This window comes from Phalangium opilio, unplaced genomic scaffold, assembly GCF_054372755.1.
Source record: "Phalangium opilio isolate 3A_F unplaced genomic scaffold, DU_Popi_V2 ptg000077l_1, whole genome shotgun sequence".
NCBI lineage: Eukaryota > Metazoa > Arthropoda > Arachnida > Opiliones > Phalangiidae > Phalangium > Phalangium opilio.
The window spans coordinates 2375420-2401496 of NW_028324185.1; the positions used below are offsets into that span (position 1 = coordinate 2375420).

At 35.8% G+C, this 26077-nt stretch overlaps 1 long non-coding RNA gene and 4 other non-coding genes across 5 annotated transcripts; 3 read left to right on the forward strand and 2 right to left on the reverse strand.

Moving 5' to 3' along the window:
* Nucleotides 1-836: 836 nt before the first annotated feature.
* TRNAV-CAC (transfer RNA valine (anticodon CAC)) lies at nt 837-909 on the forward strand. The gene has a single exon. It is a non-coding gene; the product is annotated as a tRNA-Val (tRNA).
* Nucleotides 910-2367: 1458 nt separating this feature from the next.
* On the reverse strand, nt 2368-3578 carry LOC149656738 (uncharacterized). The gene is made up of 2 exons (XR_016369959.1): nt 2613-3578; nt 2368-2550 (listed from the first exon to the last, which is right to left on the reverse strand). It is a non-coding gene; the product is annotated as an uncharacterized LOC149656738 (long non-coding RNA).
* A 6546-nt stretch (nt 3579-10124) lies between these two features.
* On the forward strand, nt 10125-10197 carry TRNAK-CUU (transfer RNA lysine (anticodon CUU)). Its single transcript has one exon. It is a non-coding gene; the product is annotated as a tRNA-Lys (tRNA).
* A 220-nt stretch (nt 10198-10417) lies between these two features.
* TRNAY-GUA (transfer RNA tyrosine (anticodon GUA)) lies at nt 10418-10490 on the forward strand. The gene has a single exon. It is a non-coding gene; the product is annotated as a tRNA-Tyr (tRNA).
* A 1108-nt stretch (nt 10491-11598) lies between these two features.
* TRNAK-CUU (transfer RNA lysine (anticodon CUU)) lies at nt 11599-11671 on the reverse strand. Its single transcript has one exon. It is a non-coding gene; the product is annotated as a tRNA-Lys (tRNA).
* Nucleotides 11672-26077: the final 14406 nt, after the last annotated feature.

Below are 26077 nucleotides of genomic sequence, written 5' to 3' on the forward strand. Positions count from 1 at the left end.
TGTGTAAGATTTTTCGATAATTCAACTACAAATAAACTATTCCCACTTCTTCTAAATCTTAGGCATTTTAAACCATGTACATTGGCTTCAGATTCGTGCAACATTTCCAAGGACCAATCACATGCATCTAAGTTTTCCATCTGATATCCTAAAAATTCTCGGGCTAGTTTTTTCTGAGAATATACTTCCATTTAAGTGTAAGTCATTCTGATTCCGAGGTGCGCTCATTTATCAAAAATGATGCAGTTTCTGTATTTGTGAAATTTGATGGTTGATCTAAAACTGGAGTTGTTCCACTCAGCGGTAATGTAGCAGTTGTAGTCCAAACTGTACTATTTTCAGAAGATTCTTCATTTTCTACCATTGGCTCAGTTATATTTAACGGTGTTCCAATATTCTTCTCAAATAGCAGGCCTAGGCCATAGATTTGGTCACCTGAAGCTGAATTTCAAACAACTTGAAAAATTTGAACCCTGTTAAAATATGCACAACCTAGGTTAACTATTAGGAAACTTACCTATTCCTTGGGCTTGCTGAGAATTTGAAAAAGAACTGCTTTCCAAAGTAATATTCTCCCGCTTTTGCTAATTTCCTATGGAGATTAACATGGGTTTTTCGTGATTTTTCCCCACCGATAACTTAAAAACTACAGTGAAGATACTTTTCGGAATTATCTTAAATTAACAATTAAGTATTCAGGGTGTGCTATCAGCCAGTTTGATCAAAACAATTAAGTCTAAGTATGTTAATTTTAGTTAATTACAGAAGTACGGCTTTGACCATCGTGATTGGACATAATAATTAGCTAGATCTCTTGGAAAACTCAGTGTTATTACGTATCTGTAGTGTGGTGGTTATCACGTCCGCTTCACACGCGGAAGGTCCCAGGTTCGAATCCTGGTAGATACATGTTTTGACCATCGTGATTGGATATAATAATTAGTTAGATCTCTTGGAAAACTTAGACTTACCACGTGTCTGTGGTGTAGTGTTTATAATAAATATTTAACAATTATTTCACTTCACTTGGTTTAATAATGTGACATAGGTAGCATACTTTTTCCCTACTTTTAAAACCATTAAACTAAGTAATATTAGAAGTTCAACAGATTGTCAAAAACAAAGATGTGTAAAGCCACTGTAAATGGTGCTTAAATGCCTAATATTTCCTTAATACTTCCAAATAATATTAGTAAATGGCGTGAATTGATCATAGAAATGGGGTTAAAGTACACCCTAAATGATGTCTTTTTTGGCACTGGAAAAAACAGCATATATGGTGTTTGAATGCACCATTATATTTTAGAGTGCTAATGTATGACGGTAAAGCAAACATAATTATTCAAAATTTAATTACATTAAGACTGAAGTGACAGATATTATATAAAAACGTCTTGGTTTGGACCAAGGCCGAAAAAACAAACGATATGTGTGAGGTTTATCAATTGACTGAAGTTTCAGATATTGAAATTCTTTTCTAGTTATTTTTATCCACTCAATCCTTAATCAATATTTAATTCAATCAACTGACTTTACTGTTAATCGATCTAGTCCCTCTAAATTTATTTAAAAAGTTACATATCTACGCTTTTTCAAGAACAATTACATTTTCGAAAACATTTTATCATGAAATTAATATCTGTTACTTCAGGCAATTAATTTATAAACTTATCTCTTACTTTTTCTAGTCTTTGTCTGCAAAGACAGTTTTTATTAATGTAGAATTAGAACCCTTTGAAGAATGGCGCAAACATGCTCTTCTGTTAGATTTAGTTATTTAATATATTGAAAAACGTAGCGGATTTAATCGAGATGGTGCCTTAAGACTTCATTAATAAAAGGCTGTTTCTATTTAGGCCCAAGTTTTGTACTTCAAAAAGCCAGGAACACTATTTAGGACCATCCTCTCTTAATTAAAATCATGGCGTTGCTTTTGCCTCCTCTTCTTGTTTAAGAAAAGACATAAGAGATTCAGACAAGACAGTCTGATTGGGCAATGGGACATGAGAGCCTGTCATATTTGACACTGTGATTTCAGGACCAGTTAGGGTTAAATTATCCGCCATTAAATCTTCTTCATCCTAATTGGTGGAAATACAGTGTAATTTTACTAATTTCATTGTTAAGCTGCTAAAAAAAAACCAACTTACACAATTGTTCCTTGCATCTTGTTCTTTAATGGGAGTTGACTGACAACTAAATGAAAAATAAAATAAAATTAACTTATAGATTTAACAGATTTTCAATACAATTAAATAATTTATACAAACTTAGGACTGAAATTTGACAATCTAGATGCGGTATTTGATGCCATGCCTGACTTGGGCGTATAATTTTCTTTCAATAAATCTCCCCATCTTGTTTGAATTTCATTTGATGTTGATTCAGAAGGGTCAGCTTCGGTAGTTGTTGAATTAACTAATTTCATAAAAATCGTTTTCAGTCCTTCTTCTTCCGTTGGGTCACTACTCTTATAATCGTTTATGAATCTTCCCCTAAACATTTTTGCTGCATTTTCTTGACTTCTTGAACTAACGCCCAATTCCTTCGCTATTTCTCGAAAATGAACAATTTTGTGAATCTGATCGAGGGGCACTTGTCAATTTAGGTACCGTTGGTACAAGCACCTTGCTATCATCTTATTTCCTATTTTCTTATGTCCGGCTTCGAAAACCATATTAGCTCCTGTTAAAACTTAAACAACCTTCTCTAAATGGCCTAGCAGCTAAAATAATTTGATAACATACGAAACGCCTATCATTTCAACTCGGTAAAGGGGGGACCTTTTTTATCGCTTTTATCTATAAAGGTTTCACTAAATTTCGTTATTGATTTTTATGTGATTATAAATCGATGAAAAAACTGTCTGACCATTTCATTATGCCTTTAAAAAAACCCTGATAAAACAGATTTTTTTATCTCACTCTTTACCATTCCGAGTGACGATGACGTCATGGAGAGGTATTACACTGGGCGTGTCTGTGTGTATATTTGTGTATGTATGTCGATTTCGAGAATGATGATTTCTTCGAATGACCGACCCTTCGTGCTATGCTCAATCCCTTGGGTTATAGTCAATTAACTAACACATTTTGTTAGGTCTCAATACTAGTTTTATTTTATCAGCGATCATCGATTTTCAGTATATTTTATTCTCCTTATAGAGCCGAATACTCAAACCTAACTGTATATTTTTAATAGAAAGTAAAATGCATCCTATGAAAAACATTAACATGTACAAAAATGGGCCAAGCCTCGCCTCGTGCCCTTTCCGCTGTAAAACGTTCTGAGATCCCATGTAGAGCCAAGTCTGCCTTTTGATCTCATTCAATCGCCAATTGAACAATTATGTTATAAATTAAGTCCTTTTCCTAGTTAATAACCAATATTCTTTGACTCTATCATTATTATAAATCTTTGTTCGTATCAAAAATATCGTGACTTGGCAATCGCAGGTAAGTAATATTAAAAGGAAGTCGAGGGGAAATTCACTAAATCGTTGCCGATTTTAAAATAATCGAAGGGATATTCACTAAATCGTTTATGGTCGAGGGGATATGTACAAGTTTATAAGAAGAGTCATGCATAACCTTATGTACACGCGCTTGCCAAGTCACGATATTTTTGATACGAACAAAGATGTATAATAATGATAGAGTCAAAGAATATTGGTTATTAACTAGGAAAAGGACTTAATTTATAACATAATTGTTCAATTGGCGATTGAATGAGATCAAAAGGCAGACTTGGCTCTACATGGGATCTCAGAACGTTTTACAGCGGAAAGGGCACGAGGCGAGGCTTGGCCCATTTTTGTACATGTTAATGTTTTTCATAGGATCTCACTTCTTTTTGTAGACCCTCTCGTTATACTTCGGTAGTTATATTAAAACAAGACCCTCTCGTGGTACTTCGTTTGCCAATATAATCGCTAACGTTTGTCCATATTTACGCTGAATTACCCCTTTCGACCCGCAGAGAATATGCTTAAAAGATTGTACGCGATATCCTATAAATAAAGAACTAAAGAACAATTTTATAAAAATTTCGGGATGTTTTAATTTTTCTGTGCTTTATAAAATAAATGAAAACTAAATCCTGAATTTTAAGTTTCTATCTCCTCTAGAAGTACCTTAGAATTTTGATGATCGGTGAGTGAGTGAGTGAGTGAGTGACAAAATAAGGTAAATTTCACCTGCGATATTTCGAAAAGTATATAGGGTAGGAACTTGAAATTTGGAAACTAGAGCTAGGATTGACAGTCCTCGCGGCAAGCAAAATTTCAGACTTTTACCTCTAACCATCACGAAGTTACAGTGGGTTTAAAAGTGCCACGAGTTGCTTCGAGAAAAGGATGTCAGTGCTCGACTTGGCTGGGAGCACGGCGGTGCTCCCAGATATGCGTAATGTTATGCAGATATTTCACAATAAAATACTTTTACTAAAGGTATTTTGGTGAAAAAACTAAGATAAGCAATTTTTTAAAATATTCAATGTTTAATAATCATGTCTACAAAAGTCAAAATTTGAATTTCTGTTACTTCCGGCAATTATCTCTTACTTTTTCTCATCTTTGTCGCAAAGACAGTTTTTATTAATCAAAAATGTCTTGATTAGAATCAAGACCTAAAAAGTATCGATAAGTCTGAGGTTATCACTTGTCTGAAGGATCAGATATTAATTTTTCTATTTAATTGAAACTTAAATGCATGCTTAAGAAAAAACAACGTTCCATTACCGTTTTCCGTTGAAATAAATTATTTTACTGGTAATCAATTTCAAAAATTTACTTATCTCGGCTTTTCGACCACAATTCCATTCCCCGAAAACATTTTATCATTACATTAATTACTTTTGGGAGAGTACGTGTATGGTTTTGCGTTTTAAAAGGTTCCTAAAGACGTTACATCCCCATTCGTGACCGGCACGCTTCGCAGTGGAACATTTTAATTATTCTAAAACCAATGGCGCCAAATTCAATAGGGACAGTTAGATTTTTACTCGCGGTTTTGCAAAATGATGTAATATCAAGTGTACTTTAGTCAACCGTCGTATTGTTCTTTCTCATAGTTCAGGGCATGATCAGTGTTACTGCCCAATTTCTCTCTCTAGTTTCTAACAATGGTTAGAGACTATTTGATATGGCACGGACAACGTTATATACATTTGTAAATTTTAAGTAGCACAAAAGGAAAAAAATCCAATTTTTTTATATTTTGGTTTGAAATAAATAAACTCATGATAGTAGTTATAACGAACAAAAAGTCAAGGGAATGGCACCGGTAATGAGCAGCAGAAAGAGAGGAAAGTTTGCTTCAAGTTAGCAGAGGGACATGGTAGTGAAAATGGTAATCTTGAATTTTGTTCGTTCAAACCTTAATATATCATGAAAAATTCAAGTGAGGAGGCGGCACTACCTAGAAAGATTGATTTTGGCAGATAACAGCGAAAAATTATGTTCTACACACACTGGGACTATGAGAGAGTTTCAAGGCCGAGGTCGCACATGATGAAATAGTTTGCTCAGGTCCTGTTAGTCTCGAAAGGGTTATATAGTGCTTGTAACTTTTAAAAGGTTCTTGTCATGGCTAAACAGACCGCTATTACAGTTTTTTATTGTTTTATAGGTTATTTTGACACGTTATCTCCCAAAAGTAATTAATGTAATGATAAAATGTTTTCGGGTAATGGAATTGTGGTCGAAAAGCCGAGATAAGTAAATTTTTGAAATTGATTACCAGTAAAATAATTTATTTCAACGGAAAACGGTAATGGAACGTTGTTTTTTCTTAAGCATGCATTTAAGTTTCAATTAAATAGAAAAATTAATATCTGATCCTTCAGACAAGTGATAACCTCAGACTTATCGATACTTTTTAGGTCTTGATTCTAATCAAGACATTTTTGATTAATATCTGTTCCTTCAGTCTTCATTTTAATTAAGAATGTTAAGAAACAGTTTTACATTTTCAAAATCTGCACTAAGCAGAAACATATATAAAGGGGACCATAAATTTAGCTCAATCAAACATTTATTTATAATAATACTTCAAAAAAAACGTAAATCAATAAAAGTTTGTACTCTTATTGTAATTAACATAATACAATTTTTTACAATGACCAGTTTAAAAATTGCCTGGTCCAGTTCAAAAATTAAATCGGAGGGGGGTCAGTGGTCCACGAGACTACTGAGAAAGTTCAAGGGTACCATTAAAATTCTAATATTTTAATTATCCACTTCTTTGGTTTAGCAGACGACGTGCAGGAAAGTCGCTGGCCTAATGTCTAGTTTAAAAAATCCTTATTTGGTCACGGACCAGAAAACTCACGTAAACGCGAAGCGAATGTCGAAAACTACGTATTTTCCGACTGAGGAGAGGCGAAATAGCCCGGCCTCCTTTTACGTCCCCCCTAACCGAAAGGTTAGTGGTTCGAGCCCAGCCAGGAGCGGTGTTGTGAAGTCTCTGATGTAACGTAAAAAGTCAAAGTTTTGCCAAAATACGTGACGATTATTGTTCTTCATAGCTTCCGTGGTGCAATGGTTAGCGCGTTCGGCTGTTAATCGAAAGTTTGGTGGTTCAAGCCCAGCCAGAAGCGGTGTTGTGAAGTCTCTTATGTAACGAAAAAAGTCAAAGTTTTGCCAAAATACGTGACGATTGTCGTTCTTCAAAGCTTCCGTGGTGCAATGGTTAGCGCGTACAGCTGTTAACCGAAAGGTTGGTGGTTCGAGCCCAGCCAGGAGCGGTGTTGTGAAGTCTCTGATGTGACGTAAAAATCAAAGTTCTGCCAAAATACGTGACGATAATTGTTTTCAAAGCTTTTGTGCTGCAATGGTTAGCGCGTTCGGCTGTAAACCGAAGGGTTGTTGGTTTTAGTCCACCCTGGAGCGTTGTTGTGAAGTCTTATAAATAACGTAAAAATTCAAAGTTTTTCTACAATACCTGAAGATCATTTAATTTCAAAGCTTCCGTGGCGCAATGGTTAGCGCGTTCGGCTGTTAATCGAAAGTTTGGTGGTTCGAGCCCAGCCAGAAGCGGGGTTGTGAAGTCTCTGATATAACGTAAAAAATCAAAGTTTCGCCAAAATATGTGACGATAATTGTTTTTCAAAGCTTCCGTGGCGCAATGGTTAGCGCGTTCGGGTTTTAACCGAAAGGTTGGTGGTTCGAGCCCAGCCAGGAGCGGTGTTGTGAAGTCTCTGATGTGACGTAAAAAGTCAAAGTTTGGCCAAAATACGTGACGATAATTGTTTTCAAAGCTTTTGTGCTGCAATGGTTAGCGCGTTCGGCTGTTAATCGGAAGTTTGGTGGTTCAAGCCCAGCCAGAAGCGGTGTTGTGAAGTCTCTTATGTAACGAAAAAAGTCAAAGTTTTGCCAAAATTCGCGACGATAATTGTTTTTCAAAGCTTCCGTGGTGCAATGATTAGCGCGTTCGGCTGTAAACCGAAGGGTTGTTGGTTTTAGTCCACCCGGGAGCGTTGTTGTGAAGTCTTATAAATAACGTAAAAATTCAAAGTTTTTCCACAATACCTGAAGATCATTTAATTTCAAAGCTTCCGTGGCGCAATGGTTAGCGCGTACAGCTGTTAACCGAAAGGTTGGTGGTTCGAGCCCAGCCAGAAGCGGGGTTGTGAAGTCTCTGATTAAACGTAAAAAATCAAAGTTTCGCCAAAATATGTGACGATAATTGTTTTTCAAAGCTTCCGTGGCGCAATGGTTAGCGCGTTCGGGTTTTAACCGAAAGGTTGGTGGTTCGAGCCCAGCCAGAAGCGGTGTTGTGAAGTCTCTTATGTAACGAAAAAAGTCAAAGTTTTGCCAAAATACGTGACGATTATCGTACTTCAAAGCTTCCGTGGTGCAATGGTTAGCGCGTACAGCTGTTAACCGAAAGGTTGGTGGTTCGAGCCCAGCCAGAAGCGGGGTTGTGAAGTCTCTTATGTAACGAAAAAAGTCAAAGTTTTGCCAAAATTCGCGACGATAATTGTTTTTCAAAGCTTCCGTAGTGCAATGGTTCAAGTACCTACAAGCACCCACAAGTACCTACAAACACTCACAAGTACCCACAAGTACCTACAAGTACCAAAGGCAGTGTGGGGGACCTTTTCCAACTTAACTTGTTAGCTCACACAAAGCTAGGTCCCCTTGTTTTTCAACCACCACGAGATTTGAACCTAATAGATTTAAAAGTGCTAACATCATAAACTGACTCTTTACACTGCTTAAATATCGCAGATTGGAATGGTTTTGAAAATTTAAATTTAAACATTCTTAGACTTAATTATAGTCAATGAAAATTGCTTAGCGGAATGTTAGGTGTTGTACCTTCCATTTAAAACCGTTTTCAAGTCTAACAAACGTATAGTTTTTCTAAAATCGGATTAACCGGAATGTTTTTTTCCAAAAATTTCCCATGTTATTTCTATGGGAAAAATTCCAGTTTTTCAACAAAAGGTGTGATGAATTTTATGGAAATGAAAACCACCCTTAGCAACTTTATTTTTTATAAAATTAACTAATTAATGAATCTCTTTGAAATTTTAACCACATATTGTGGGCCAGAATTGTAGTTCTGTGCAATTTTTTCAAAACAATTTATGCAATACAAAAAAAAAACTACAGCCAAACAAAAAACCCTCCTTATACATTAAGAGCAGTATGAAGTCTTATCTAAGAGAGCTACCGCTCTCTCAGAATTATAATTTAATTAGTATCCATCTGGATTATGCTCTTTCCAGGAAATGGACGTTGAGGGTGAATTTCAAATTAAATATGCTCAGTAAAGCTAAAATTAATGCTGTAGTGTAGCGCAATAGTGTTAGTTCAATTTATAGTGTAGTTTAGTTTTCGCCGAACTACCTGCATTTTTAAACTTCGCGCCTTTTCATGAATTTAGATGACAATGTAAATTTATTTAAGTGCTAAGTGTGAAATAGGCAATTTGAGATTAGACGAACTACTCGTGTAGTTATCATTTTAGTCTTTTACCCTAATTAAAAGTTATCCTTGAATTTTACCCAAAAAATGTTCTTTTCTGTTCATTCCACTTTAATTACGCCAAATTAATATGAAATTGACACTTAAATGTGGTTCCGCAGTATTGTTTTAGCTTATAAAATGAGTTTCAATAAATAATTTTCCCTAATTATCTTTTGCCGAACATTCGCGCCTTAAATGTTTTTCTATGATAATGTAAAATTATTTAAGTTTTAAATGAAAAAATCGGTTGGACGAACAACTCGTGTAATTTTATTATGAATTATTTAGTTTCATTAAAAATTATTCCTGTCTATTCGGAAAATATGGTTGTTTTGCGTTAATATCTCATTAATTATACTTAATTAAGTTGATATTAACGCTGTACCTTGGTTTATCAATTACTTTACAATATGAGTTTGATTTCTTCTAAACTTAATAGGAGTTTTTGTCTTTGCCGACGCGCTTGTATTTTTGCTTTTAAGTATACCTTTAAAATATCTACCTTCGGAAACTGAAAAATGGGCAATGAAGCTGTTTTAAGAAAAGGGTTTCCGTCCACCGCGACGTCTCCTTCGACTTATGTTTTGTATAATCAGAACAGGGTTAAACAAGACGGCCCAAGGGCTCGTAATAGTAGCCACATCGTACGAGTGAATAGCCCCTCTATACCCTACCCTAATGAGTGGATAACATAAATTAAAAGAAAATAAATATAAAAACCCCAAACATACAAATTCATAAGTATCCGACCCCACAGATAAAAATTCAAAAGTATCCGACCCCACAGATTAAGAGGTACCCCACCCCACATCACCCCGACATTTTCGAGATAAAATTTAAGGATAAAGTCTCGAGAATTCTATCAAGTCTCTATGGCAAGAAAATGAATATAAAAAACTAAAAGAAAAATAGAAAATAAATATTAAAATCTAAAATAAAAAAAATCAGAAGTGTCCGACCCCACAGATAAAAATTCAAAAGTATCCGACCCCACAGATAGAGAGGTACCCTCCCCCTATCCCCGACACTTTAGAGATAAACTTAAGAATAACAAGGGTGCCACCCAGCCAGGAGCGGTGTTGTGAAGTCTCTGATGTGACGTAAAATGTCAAAGTTTTGCCAAAATACGTGACGATTATTGTTCTTCGAAGCTTCCGTGGTGCAATGGTTAGCGCGTTCGGCTCTTAACCGAAAGGTTGGTGGTTCGAGCCCAGCCAGGAGCGGTGTTGTGAAGTCTCTGATGTGACGTAAAATGTCAAAGTTTTGCCAAAATACGTGACGATTATTGTTTTTCAAAGCTTCCGTGGTGCAATGGTTAGCGCGTTCGGCTGTTAATTGAAAGTTTGGTGGTTCAAGCCCAGCCAGAAGCGGTGTTGTGAAGTCTCTTAAGTAACGAAAAAGTCAAAGTTTTGCGAAAATTCGCGACGATAATTGTTTTTCAAAGCTTCCGTGGTGCAATGGTTAGCGCGTTCGGCTGTAAACCGAAAGGTTGTTGGTTTTAGTCCACCCGGGAGCGTTGTTGTGAAGACTTATAAATAACGCAAAAATTCAAAGTTTTTCTACAATACCTGAAGATAATTTAACTACAAAGCTTCCGTGGCGGAATGGTTAGCGCGTACAACTGTTAACCGAAAGGTTGGTGGTTCGAGCCCAGCCAGAAGCGGTGTTGTGAAGTCTCTGATGTAACGTAAAAAATCAAGTTTTGCCAAAATATGTGACGATAATAGTTTTTCAAACCTTCCGTGGCGCAATGGTTAGCGCGTTCGGCCTCTAACCGAAAGGTTGGTGGTTCGAGCCCAGCCAGGAGCGGTGTTGTGAAGTCTCTGATGTAACGTAAAAAGTCAAAGTTTTGCCAAAATACGTGACGATTATCGTTCTTCAAAGCTTCCGTGGTGCAATGGTTAGCGCGTTCGGCTGTTAATCGAAAGTTTGGTGGTTCAAGCCCAGCCAGAAGCGGTGTTGTGAAGTCTCTTATGTAACGAAAAAAGTCAAAGTTTTGCCAAAATACGTGACGATTATTGTTCTTCATAGCTTCCGTGGTGCAATGGTTAGCGCGTTCGGCTGTTAATCGAAAGTTTGGTGGTTCAAGCCCAGCCAGAAGCGGTGTTGTGAAGTCTCTTATGTAACGAAAAAAGTCAAAGTTTTGCCAAAATACGTGACGATTATCGTTCTTCAAAGCTTCCGTGGTGCAATGGTTAGCGCGTACAGCTGTTAACCGAAAGGTTGGTGGTTCGAGCCCAGCCAGGAGCGGTGTTGTGAAGTCTCTGATGTGACGTAAAAATCAAAGTTTTGCCAAAATACGTGACGATAATTGTTTTCAAAGCTTTTGTGCTGCAATGGTTAGCGCGTTCGGCTGTAAACCGAAGGGTTGTTGGTTTCAGTCCACCCTGGAGCGTTGTTGTGAAGTCTTATAAATAACGTAAAAATTCAAAGTTTTTCCACAATACCTGAAGATCATTTAATTTCAAAGCTTCCGTGGCGCAATGGTTAGCGCGTTCGGCTGTTAATCGAAAGTTTGGTGGTTCGAGCCCAGCCAGAAGCGGGGTTGTGAAGTCTCTGATGTAATCGTCACGTATTTTGGCAAAACTTTGACATTTTATGTCACATCAGAGACTTCACAACACCGCTCCTGGCTGGGCTCGAACCACCAACCTTTCGGTTAAGAGCCGAACGCGCTAACCATTGCACCACGGAAGCTTCGAAGAACAATAATCGTCACGTATTTTGGCAAAACTTTGACATTTTACGTCACATCAGAGACTTCACAACACCGCTCCTGGCTGGGTGGCACCCTTGTTATTCTTAAGTTTATCTCTAAAGTGTCGGGGATAGGGGGAGGGTACCTCTCTATCTGTGGGGTCGGATACTTTTGAATTTTTATCTGTGGGGTCGGACACTTCTGATTTTTTTTATTTTAGATTTTTATATTTATTTTCTATTTTTCTTTTAGTTTTTTATATTCATTTTCTTGCCATAGAGACTTGATAGAATTCTCGAGACTTTATCCTTAAATTTTATCTCGAAAATGTCGGGGTGATGTGGGGTGGGGTACCTCTTAATCTGTGGGGTCGGATACTTTTGAATTTTTATCTGTGGGGTCGGATACTTATGAATTTGTATGTTTGGGGTTTTTATATTTATTTTCTTTTAATTTATGTTATCCACTCATTAGGGTAGGGTATAGAGGGGCTATTCACTCGTACGATGTGGCTACTATTACGAGCCCTTGGGCCGTCTTGTTTAACCCTGTTCTGATTATACAAAACATAAGTCGAAGGAGACGTCGCGGTGGACGGAAACCCTTTTCTTAAAACAGCTTCATTGCCCATTTTTCAGTTTCCGAAGGTAGATATTTTAAAGGTATACTTAAAAGCAAAAATACAAGCGCGTCGGCAAAGACAAAAACTCCTATTAAGTTTAGAAGAAATCAAACTCATATTGTAAAGTAATTGATAAACCAAGGTACAGCGTTAATATCAACTTAATTAAGTATAATTAATGAGATATTAACGCAAAACAACCATATTTTCCGAATAGACAGGAATAATTTTTAATGAAACTAAATAATTCATAATAAAATTACACGAGTTGTTCGTCCAACCGATTTTTTCATTTAAAACTTAAATAAATTTACATTATCATAGAAAAACATTTAAGGCGCGAATGTTCGGCAAAAGATAATTAGGGAAAATTATTTATTGAAACTCATTTTATAAGCTAAAACAATACTGCGGAACCACATTTAAGTGTCAATTTCATATTAATTTGGCGTAATTAAAGTGGAATGAACAGAAAAGAACATTTTTTGGGTAAAATTCAAGGATAACTTTTAATTAGGGTAAAAGACTAAAATGATAACTACACGAGTAGTTCGTCTAATCTCAAATTGCCTATTTCACACTTAGCACTTAAATAAATTTACATTGTCATCTAAATTCATGAAAAGGCGCGAAGTTTAAAAATTCAGGTAGTTCGGCGAAAACTAAACTACACTATAAATTGAACTAACACTATTGCGCTACACTACAGCATTAATTTTAGCTTTACTGAGCATATTTAATTTGAAATTCACCCTCAACGTCCATTTCCTGGAAAGAGCATAATCCAGATGGATACTAATTAAATTATAATTCTGAGAGAGCGGTAGCTCTCTTAGATAAGACTTCATACTGCTCTTAATGTATAAGGAGGGTTTTTTGTTTGGCTGTAGTTTTTTTTTTGTATTGCATAAATTGTTTTGAAAAAATTGCACAGAACTACAATTCTGGCCCACAATATGTGGTTAAAATTTCAAAGAGATTCATTAATTAGTTAATTTTATAAAAAATAAAGTTGCTAAGGGTGGTTTTCATTTCCATAAAATTCATCACACCTTTTGTTGAAAAACTGGAATTTTTCCCATAGAAATAACATGGGAAATTTTTGGAAAAAAACATTCCGGTTAATCCGATTTTAGAAAAACTATACGTTTGTTAGACTTGAAAACGGTTTTAAATGAAAGGTACAACACCTAACATTCCGCTAAGCAATTTTCATTGACTATAATTAAGTCTAAGTATGTTTAAATTTAAATTTTCAAAACCATTCCAATCTGCGATATTTAAGCAGTGTAAAGAGTCAGTTTATGATGTTAGCACTTTTAAATCTATTAGGTTCAAATCTCGTGGTGGTTGAAAAACAAGGGGACCTAGCTTTGTGTGAGCTAACAAGTTAAGTTGGAAAAGGTCCCCCACACTGCCTTTGGTACTTGTAGGTACTTGTGGGTACTTGTGAGTGTTTGTAGGTACTTGTGGGTACTTGTGAGTGTTTGTAGGTACTTGTGGGTGCTTGTAGGTACTTGAACCATTGCACTACGGAAGCTTTGAAAAACAATTATCGTCGCGAATTTTGGCAAAACTTTGACTTTTTTCGTTACATAAGAGACTTCACAACCCCGCTTCTGGCTGGGCTCGAACCACCAACCTTTCGGTTAACAGCTGTACGCGCTAACCATTGCACCACGGAAGCTTTGAAGAACAATAATCGTCACGTATTTTGGCAAAACTTTGACATTTTACGTCACATCAGAGACTTCACAACACCGCTCCTGGCTGGGTGGCACCCTTGTTATTCTTAAGTTTATCTCTAAAGTGTCGGGGATAGGGGGAGGGTACCTCTCTATCTGTGGGGTCGGATACTTTTGAATTTTTATCTGTGGGGTCGGACACTTCTGATTTTTTTTATTTTAGATTTTAATATTTATTTTCTATTTTTCTTTTAGTTTTTTATATTCATTTTCTTGCCATAGAGACTTGATAGAATTCTCGAGACTTTATCCTTAAATTTTATCTCGAAAATGTCGGGGTGATGTGGGGTGGGGTACCTCTTAATCTGTGGGGTCGGATACTTTTGAATTTTTATCTGTGGGGTCGGATACTTATGAATTTGTATGTTTGGGGTTTTTATATTTATTTTCTTTTAATTTATGTTATCCACTCATTAGGGTAGGGTATAGAGGGGCTATTCACTCGTACGATGTGGCTACTATTACGAGCCCTTGGGCCGTCTTGTTTAACCCTGTTCTGATTATACAAAACATAAGTCGAAGGAGACGTCGCGGTGGACGGAAACCCTTTTCTTAAAACAGCTTCATTGCCCATTTTTCAGTTTCCGAAGGTAGATATTTTAAAGGTATACTTAAAAGCAAAAATACAAGCGCGTCGGCAAAGACAAAAACTCCTATTAAGTTTAGAAGAAATCAAACTCATATTGTAAAGTAATTGATAAACCAAGGTACAGCGTTAATATCAACTTAATTAAGTATAATTAATGAGATATTAACGCAAAACAACCATATTTTCCGAATAGACAGGAATAATTTTTAATGAAACTAAATAATTCATAATAAAATTACACGAGTTGTTCGTCCAACCGATTTTTTCATTTAAAACTTAAATAAATTTACATTATCATAGAAAAACATTTAAGGCGCGAATGTTCGGCAAAAGATAATTAGGGAAAATTATTTATTGAAACTCATTTTATAAGCTAAAACAATACTGCGGAACCACATTTAAGTGTCAATTTCATATTAATTTGGCGTAATTAAAGTGGAATGAACAGAAAAGAACATTTTTTGGGTAAAATTCAAGGATAACTTTTAATTAGGGTAAAAGACTAAAATGATAACTACACGAGTAGTTCGTCTAATCTCAAATTGCCTATTTCACACTTAGCACTTAAATAAATTTACATTGTCATCTAAATTCATGAAAAGGCGCGAAGTTTAAAAATTCAGGTAGTTCGGCGAAAACTAAACTACACTATAAATTGAACTAACACTATTGCGCTACACTACAGCATTAATTTTAGCTTTACTGAGCATATTTAATTTGAAATTCACCCTCAACGTCCATTTCCTGGAAAGAGCATAATCCAGATGGATACTAATTAAATTATAATTCTGAGAGAGCGGTAGCTCTCTTAGATAAGACTTCATACTGCTCTTAATGTATAAGGAGGGTTTTTTGTTTGGCTGTAGTTTTTTTTTTGTATTGCATAAATTGTTTTGAAAAAATTGCACAGAACTACAATTCTGGCCCACAATATGTGGTTAAAATTTCAAAGAGATTCATTAATTAGTTAATTTTATAAAAAATAAAGTTGCTAAGGGTGGTTTTCATTTCCATAAAATTCATCACACCTTTTGTTGAAAAACTGGAATTTTTCCCATAGAAATAACATGGGAAATTTTTGGAAAAAAACATTCCGGTTAAGCTAGATTCCCACTCGACGGAAAACACGACGGAAACCCGGCAGAAAGGGCTTCGACCGAAAAATCTTTACGCCGAGCCCAACGGAATTTCCGTTCGGCCGGGCGTAAGTTGTGTTCTATTTTTTCGGTCGTGTTCGGCGTTACGCCGGTGTCTCAGCCAATGAAATTACCCCACTGACTACGTCATAAATTTTAAGAGCGCACGAATACGCGAGATAGATTGATAGCCGCCATTTTTTTGTGGTTAACCAAGGCTTATCGATATCGGAAACATGCAACCAAGAAATAAAAATGAAAATAATGAAAGCAAACAGATTAGATGTCAATAAGGAAGACTTTACTGTGAAGGTTAGAAAATATCCCTTCTTGTACGATCTAAGCGACAAGGGGACAAAGATACCAATTCAGAGTGTGAAAGAGATATTGAGGAAAAAACTCAAATCTGTCACGTGACCCAAAAATATCTACCGCCAAACTCAAAATTCAGTCGTAGTGTGAACGGTCTACCGCCGGACGCCGGCGTAAGTTAAAATTTCTACCGTCGGCTGTGTGGTTTCCGCCGGTTTTTTTCGGTCAAGTGGGAATCTAGCTTTAATCCGATTTTAGAAAAACTATACGTTTGTTAGACTTGAAAACGGTTTTAAATGAAAGGTACAACACCTAACATTCCGCTAAGCAATTTTCATTGACTATAATTAAGTCTAAGTATGTTTAAATTTAAATTTTCAAAACCATTCCAATCTGCGATATTTAAGCAGTGTAAAGAGTCAGTTTATGATGTTAGCACTTTTAAATCTATTAGGTTCAAATCTCGTGGTGGTTGAAAAACAAGGGGACCTAGCTTTGTGTGAGCTAACAAGTTAAGTTGGAAAAGGTCCCCCACACTGCCTTTGGTACTTGTAGGTACTTGTGGGTACTTGTGAGTGTTTGTAGGTACTTGTGGGTACTTGTGAGTGTTTGTAGGTACTTGTGGGTGCTTGTAGGTACTTGAACCATTGCACTACGGAAGCTTTGAAAAACAATTATCGTCGCGAATTTTGGCAAAACTTTGACTTTTTTCGTTACATAAGAGACTTCACAACCCCGCTTCTGGCTGGGCTCGAACCACCAACCTTTCGGTTAACAGCTGTACGCGCTAACCATTGCACCACGGAAGCTTTGAAGTACGATAATCGTCACGTATTTTGGCAAAACTTTGACTTTTTTCGTTACATAAGAGACTTCACAACACCGCTTCTGGCTGGGCTCGAACCACCAACCTTTCGGTTAAAACCCGAACGCGCTAACCATTGCGCCACGGAAGCTTTGAAATTAAATGATCTTCAGGTATTGTGGAAAAACTTTGAATTTTTACGTTATTTATAAGACTTCACAACAACGCTCCCGGGTGGACTAAAACCAACAACCCTTCGGTTTACAGCCGAACGCGCTAATCATTGCACCACGGAAGCTTTGAAAAACAATTATCGTCGCGAATTTTGGCAAAACTTTGACTTTTTTCGTTACATAAGAGACTTCACAACACCGCTTCTGGCTGGGCTCGAACCACCAAACTTTCGATTAACAGCCGAACGCGCTAACCATTGCAGCACAAAAGCTTTGAAAACAATTATCGTCACGTATTTTGGCAAAACTTTGACTTTTTACGTCACATCAGAGACTTCGCAACACCGCTCCTGGCTGGGCTCGAACCACCAACCTTTCGGTTAAAACCCGAACGCGCTAACCATTGCGCCACGGAAGCTTTGAAAAACAATTATCGTCACATATTTTGGCGAAACTTTGATTTTTTACGTTACATCAGAGACTTCACAACCCCGCTTCTGGCTGGGCTCGAACCACCAAACTTTCGATTAACAGCCGAACGCGCTAACCATTGCGCCACGGAAGCTTTGAAATTAAATGATCTTCAGGTATTGTAGAAAAACTTTGAATTTTTACGTTATTTATAAGACTTCACAACAACGCTCCAGGGTGGACTAAAACCAACAACCCTTCGGTTTACAGCCGAACGCGCTAACCATTGCAGCACAAAAGCTTTGAAAACAATTATCGTCACGTATTTTGGCAGAACTTTGATTTTTACGTCACATCAGAGACTTCACAACACCGCTCCTGGCTGGGCTCGAACCACCAACCTTTCGGTTAACAGCTGTACGCGCTAACCATTGCACCACGGAAGCTTTGAAGAACGACAATCGTCACGTATTTTGGCAAAACTTTGACTTTTTTCGTTACATAAGAGACTTCACAACACCGCTTCTGGCTGGGCTTGAACCACCAAACTTTCGATTAACAGCCGAACGCGCTAACCATTGCACCACGGAAGCTATGAAGAACAATAATCGTCACGTATTTTGGCAAAACTTTGACTTTTTACGTTACATTAGAGACTTCACAACACCGCTCCTGGCTGGGCTCGAACCACTAACCTTTCGGTTAGGGGGGACGTAAAAGGAGGCCGGGCTATTTCGCCTCTCCTCAGTCGGAAAATACGTAGTTTTCGACATTCGCTTCGCGTTTACGTGAGTTTTCTGGTCCGTGACCAAATAAGGATTTTTTAAACTAGACATTAGGCCAGCGACTTTCCTGCACGTCGTCTGCTAAACCAAAGAAGTGGATAATTAAAATATTAGAATTTTAATGGTACCCTTGAACTTTCTCAGTAGTCTCGTGGACCACTGACCCCCCTCCGATTTAATTTTTGAACTGGACCAGGCAATTTTTAAACTGGTCATTGTAAAAAATTGTATTATGCTAATTACAATAAGAATACAAACTTTTATTGATTTACGTTTTTTTTGAAGTATTATTATAAATAAATGTTTGATTGAGCTAAATTTATGGTCCCCTTTATATATGTTTCTGCTTAGTGCAGATTTTGAAAATGTAAAACTGTTTCTTAACATTCTTAATTAAAATGAAGACTGAAGGAACAGATATTAATCAAAAATGTCTTGATTAGAATCAAGACCTAAAAAGTATCGATAAGTCTGAGGTTATCACTTGTCTGAAGGATCAGATATTAATTTTTCTATTTAATTGAAACTTAAATGCATGCTTAAGAAAAAACAACGTTCCATTACCGTTTTCCGTTGAAATAAATTATTTTACTGGTAATCAATTTCAAAAATTTACTTATCTCGGCTTTTCGACCACAATTCCATTACCCGAAAACATTTTATCATTACATTAATTACTTTTGGGAGATAACGTGTCAAAATAACCTATAAAACAATAAAAAACTGTAATAGCGGTCTGTTTAGCCATGACAAGAACCTTTTAAAAGTTACAAGCACTATATAACCCTTTCGAGACTAACAGGACCTGAGCAAACTATTTCATCATGTGCGACCTCGGCCTTGAAACTCTCTCATAGTCCCAGTGTGTGTAGAACATAATTTTTCGCTGTTATCTGCCAAAATCAATCTTTCTAGGTAGTGCCGCCTCCTCACTTGAATTTTTCATGATATATTAAGGTTTGAACGAACAAAATTCAAGATTACCATTTTCACTACCATGTCCCTCTGCTAACTTGAAGCAAACTTTCCTCTCTTTCTGCTGCTCATTACCGGTGCCATTCCCTTGACTTTTTGTTCGTTATAACTACTATCATGAGTTTATTTATTTCAAACCAAAATATAAAAAAATTGGATTTTTTTCCTTTTGTGCTACTTAAAATTTACAAATGTATATAACGTTGTCCGTGCCATATGAAATAGTCTCTAACCATTGTTAGAAACTAGAGAGAGAAATTGGGCAGTAACACTGATCATGCCCTGAACTATGAGAAAGAACAATACGACGGTTGACTAAAGTACACTTGATATTACATCATTTTGCAAAACCGCGAGTAAAAATCTAACTGTCCCTATTGAATTTGGCGCCATTGGTTTTAGAATAATTAAAATGTTCCACTGCGAAGCGTGCCGGTCACGAATGGGGATGTAACGTCTTTAGGAACCTTTTAAAACGCAAAACCATACACGTACTCTCCCAAAAGTAATTAATGTAATGATAAAATGTTTTCGGGGAATGGAATTGTGGTCGAAAAGCCGAGATAAGTAAATTTTTGAAATTGATTACCAGTAAAATAATTTATTTCAACGGAAAACGGTAATGGAACGTTGTTTTTTCTTAAGCATGCATTTAAGTTTCAATTAAAAAGAAAAATTAATATCTGATCATTCAGACAAGTGATAACCTCAGTCTTATCGATACTTTTTAGGTCTTGATTCTAATCAAGACATTTTTGATTAATATGGATCTATGGCCTGTGAAAGATTCCAAGTAGCGGAAATCTATACATTCCTCGTCATTCTTATTGATATTATGTTAATTATGCTAAAACCAATATTTCTACTAATGTCCTTTTCTAACATGGTTTGAAAACTTCAGATACGCAACAAAAGTGAATGCAAAACAAGGGGGAAATGGATTAAAAAAAAACCCCATCAATACATCCTAAGGTTCTGTCACTCATAAATAAAATTTCAAACTATGAGTGGTCAAAAGATTGGTGTGTATTTTACTATGATGAATTATTATGCTAAAATTATAATATGTTTTCTGCCGTAGAATTCTTGTCGAGGACATCTTTGATTTTTCATTTTTCAAAATTCTGGTAATTATCAATTTCTAACTTCATAGTAAATTATCTTATAAGCTTCTTTTTTTCACTACTAAACCAGACGAGAAACAATAATATGTTTAAAAAAATGAAGTATTGTAATCGCGAAGCTGACTAAAGGCTTTTAAATGCACGATTCAAATTGTTAATAAAAATGTTTCCTTGCAAGTATATATGCATTTTTCTTATTGTGAATAAATATAGTCTTATATAAAATAGTCTGATATTATCCTTTCACTTTAAAGTGTACATTATTTACATTAAAGGGGATTTATCATTGGAATTTTTCCCCTGACTTTGAGCAACGGCTAAAGTCTTTTTAGCGCAGGCATTTAGTGTTCGCACTAAGCGTTGTAGATTGTTTGTGTTTAGTTCCGTGGTATAACAGCCCCTTAAAGCTACACCTCGAGGAACACGTTTAGTTAACAGGAATTTTATAAAGTGTGAATGTTGTTGAACGGACAGTTAGCTGTACAGTTTTAAAGAGTCAATATTGTCAAATTAACAGTAAGCTCATTTGATTTTACAAGGGTGAATATTGTCGGATTAACAGTAAGCCCATCTGGTTTTACAAGGGTTAATATTGTCAAATTAACAGTAAGCTCATTTGATTTTACAAGGTTGATTATTGACACATTAACAGTAAGCTCATTTGATTCTACAAGGGTGAATATTGTCGAATTAACAGTAAGCTGAAGGGTTTTTAAAAAGTTTGTTGAATGTTTAATTTACAGTGAGGCGAACAGTTTTAAAAAGTTTATTACTGTTACACTAACAGTAAGCCATCCGTTTTTAAAAGTGTGCAAACTGTTAAATTTACAGTAAACCGAACGGTTCTCCCGTTCTGCATACTGTTGCATTAACAGCAAGCCGAACGGTTTTAAAAACTGATACAATTTCAAAAACAATTCGTTAAATCGTTTTAAAAATTCGTTTTAATGTTTAAGTAAAAGTCAGCTGAACTGTTTAAAAACATATTCTACCGTTACATTAACATTACACCCAACTGCTTTTAAAGCATAGTCTACTGTGAGGTAAGTAGTAATCTATACCGTTTAAAACAGTAAACCATGCAGTTATATTGACAGCGTGATGAACAGTTTTAAAAACAGTTAACCGAAACTGTCATATTAACAGCAATGTAATGGCATCTGCTGCTGCCAGTACGTTGCTGTTTTTTTATGGCAATTTTTTCCTGTGTGTAGCATAATTTTTAAAATTTAGAGGAAATACGACTAAATGATGTTAAGACACATTTTTTTACCCTAGAAATTAACATAAATGACAAAAATTATAAAATCATTTCATTGACTAGAATTATCATCTTTTATTTGTTTTTTTCACAAACAGGAACTTCTTTACCAAAATAGGAACAATATACTTTTTTTCAACAAAACGGTATAATGATCACAATGAAAAATATCACACTCTTCTCCTTTAGTCTACATACCACTTTCACTTTTAAAACGTTCCTAGATAATGGTTTCTTATTTAATATTTTGGGCTTTTCATTTGCATCAGTTGTCTGAATGGCATGGTTAGTCAAAAGTGGCTTAATAAATTTTTTTGAGCAAAATTTCGGGAAGAGAAGAGTTGCATGAACAGTGTAGCGGTTTCTTGAAATAAGTAGTAATACTTCTGTGTACAATTCAAGTACATTTTTTCGAAGGAAAAGATAGAAAGATTTCAGTATGAAGTCAACTACCAAACTTAGCACTCATATTAAAAATCTTGACGGGTATTTAAGTCCCCCATTGTCCTATTATTTTATCAGTGTTTACAGAGGCGAATTTGAAGAGACTTGAATTAACTTATCCAAACAGTCGTAACATTCGGTATTTTCGTCAGCGACTCTTAAAATATAACCTCCAATTTGGGCCATACTGAGATTTTTAACAGCTATATTGCAGTTATCTGTATATCGGCAATGAAAATATTTGGCATTTTAGTCACGCATTAGCACTAGACAGTCCGCAGACACCTTTAGGCAATTTATTTAGCTCATAATTACCAGTTTGACTCAATTTATCTGTAAGTCGGATTATTGCTGGGGTATGTAAGGGGTTGCCTACATCATTCCAGTCTGTATACCAGCTAAAACCCAAATCTCAAGATACCTTTAAATTTAAACAATTTAAAAATTATGGAAGCCTACAAATTAGTCGATTTATCAATTATAAGACATTTTCTGGCTTTATATAGTTGAATACCACAAATTTGTGGTCGTGACGTGGAACATACCCTAGAGAGGGTTAAGATGGTGATCAACGTAGATGAGTTTGTTAAATTTGGCATGACCAAAAGAAGATTGATAAAAGTATATCCATTTCAGAGAAGGTTCTTAAATTTGGTGTAACTAACACAAGTATAATTGTTCTTGTTTTTCATCAAACACGTAAAACCTCTAAAGGAGATTTCTCAAGAAAGTTCATCTTAGAAATATTCAAAACGAGGTACATTTAAGTGTAAAAAATAATTTAAGCGATTTAATGCAGCGTTGTATAAATTATAGAATTATATACATAAAACGTTCACACCCTAATCTCTAGGCTACTTACAAGTGAAACGAATCATTAAAAAGTTTGCATGACAAATTTGTCTAACGCACATTAAAATGATCTTAGGAATGGAGGAAAGAAACAACCCGACAAATAAAGATGCGAAAGATTTTAAATGGTATTGGAACAGCAACTGGGGTCATATGAAAGCGAACTGCAGAGCAGTCTATAGTGAAGTGCAAAAACAAGTCATATGACTTTTTTTAAACTGTTAAAGGGTATTACGTAAAACCAGTTTTAAAAACTGGGTATAATGCACATCATCAAAATCACTGTCAGTAATGTTTCAGGTTTACCGACAAATTAATATGCTAAGCACGTTCAATGTTACGAAAAGAGCAACTAGGGCCAATGAATCAAAGACAGGGTCCAGGTTCGGGACAAAGTTGTGCGCTCAAGTCTGACGTAATTCCTGCGGTCTACAAAATAACAATTAAAATCCAGTCGTACCAACACGCTAAAAACCTATTTACATACATGCCCCTCTACATCCCTAAAATTCGCAAAATTTGCGAGACATCCTAATCTAAAGTTGTACCATAATCGAAATTCAATAATTATTCTCTATTACCTTAATCATTTCTTCAATGTTAAGATGGTTTGACCCAAACAAGCTTAAAAATGGGAATTGGCCCATTATCTCCTTCATCGTCGTAATACATCCTCGTTCCGTTAAGCCTTGGTCCTTTCAAATAACTATCGACGAAAGTTCAATGTAAGAATTTCTGAAAGATTATAATGATTATTTGAACTATATTTCTTTCTACAATAGTAAAGATGATATATATACAGGGTGTTTCTGATAAGTCTGCCATAAATCAAGGGGCGTGTTCTTTGGGTCAAACTGAGTGGAAAGTGTCAAAGAACATGGGGTGTACAAGAATTTGCAACGAAGATATGGCCCCCCAAACATTGGCCCCTAAAACAAGAAAATATTCGAAAATGTAGACTAAAACCAATTCAGCCTTATCAACTTGTTTAGAAATATGAGACAATTTCAATAGTTTCCCTCTAACATCGTTATTGAACTTTCACCTGGCAGAAGTGTATTAAATGAGTAGAAGTATGCCTACTCTAGTAAAGTAAATTCAAAGTATCATGGTACCTTTCGGTTGGTATTACTATTATTCTTAACAAGTTAACATGGACGTTACAGGTATTGTTCAAAATGTCCACCACCGGCGTTAAGACAAACATGAACCCATCTTTTGAAAGATTCTTGGACATGTTGGAAGATTCCTGGCATGTTCCTGATTGTTTGACAACCTTCAATAATTCGTCTTCGCAAGTCTTCCTCATCACGGACTTCATTCTTGTACACGATGTCTTTGAGATGACCCCAAAGATAGAAATCGCACGGATTTAAATCCGGAGATCTGGCTGGCCACGCAACTGGTCCTCCACGCCCAATCCACCTCAAATTAAACGTAGCATTAAGATGTTCTCTAACTGCACGGCTGAAATGTGGGGGTGCCCCGTCGTGCATAAACCACATGTCACGAAGTAATGCTAACGGTATGTCCTCGAGTAGTTCAGGTAAAGTGTCTCTTAAGAACGTGAGATATGCTTCACCATTTAGTCTGGGTGGAAGAAAATGCGGACCTAGTAAATGATTACCGACAATGCCGCACCATACGTTTAAAGAAAATTGCTGTTGGTGACTTCTAACACTAGTTGCGTGTGGGTTTAATTGGCGCCATTCGTGGTGGTTGTGATAGTTCAGAATTCCATCCCGGGAAAAATGTGCCTCGTCGGTTACTAAAAGGACCCGTGGAAATTGATTGTCCTCTACTCTGGCAAAACATTAATTTGAAGTTGCAGAACAAGAATATAGACTTCATTTTGTTTAAAAGTGCGTGGTAACTCGCACTTATACCACTTTCTAACATTTGGAATGCCATTGAACATTTCAGAAAAACGAAAGGGGTTCTGAAGGGGAAAAAATACCGCGATAGTGAGAGGCTGTGCTTCAAGGCCCAATATCGTGCTTATCAAGCAATGCTATAACTAAAGCAACAATGAGACATCATAACTGTGTCGTTTCCTTCAGCATAATATATAAAAAAGGACTTGGTTTGCCCAAGCCTAAAAAACAAAACGATAAGAGTTTTTTCCAGTTGACTGAAGCGCAGATATTTTATTTTTCTATATAATTTTAAAGACAATCTGTATTTTACTACTCTTTAATTCACTCTCCTGAATTTACTGGTAATGGATTTATTTCCTATAAATTAATTGAAATAAAATATCTTATCTCAGATTTTTCAACAACAATTCCATTTTCGTAAAAATTTTATCATGAAAAATCTCAAATTTATAATTTATAAAAAGCAAGCCTAAAGTGACCAAAAAAAAAGAAATGTCCTTGACGAATACATTTTTTTCAGACATGAAACATTTTTTCATAATTGCTCTTTACATGAATAAAGTTCTTTTAGAATCGCGAATCCGAATGCAAAAAACAAATAATTCGTTTCAATCTAATTATTACGAAATGAAAACTTAAAAAAAAATTATAGAGCAAAGTTGGGTTCACTTTTTTTGGGTTTGATCAAATGTCATGTCACTATTTTTGTGTTAAAACCGTCCGGCAGCTTAGTGATAAAAATATATTACGTTGTTGTTGAGAAAACAAATAATACCAAAAAAATCAAAAATCTATAGCGATAAATAGTAAGTACTTAACGGGGAAAAAACTAACATAAAAATCAAGGTTGGGATGGGGTCGTGGGGTTTTAGTGAAAAAGTCACACCGTATCAGCCCTTCATCTCTAAATACTAAAAATTAGATTCAATCATAACAGTACATTTCTTACTGAACATGTATTTAAAACCCAGGACTTTGACATCTCCAATATCTACACAAAATCTGCAGTGGCGGGTTTAACGGTAAGCGGACTAAGCGGCCACTAGAGGCCCCGGGATGCCATGGGGCCCCGAATTGAGCAGAATTAATTTTCTTCCATTAACAATTTTCTTTTCAAAGTAAAAAATGGATGAGACTAATAGTTTTAAAAGGAAGTAAATGACGAATGAAAACAAGATCCAAAAATTTTCTAAATTATTATTTTAAAACTAAGGATTTTAAGAACAAAATAGTAATAAATCAGCAAAATATGACATTATAAAACCAATTGCTAATATTGATTTATTATTATATG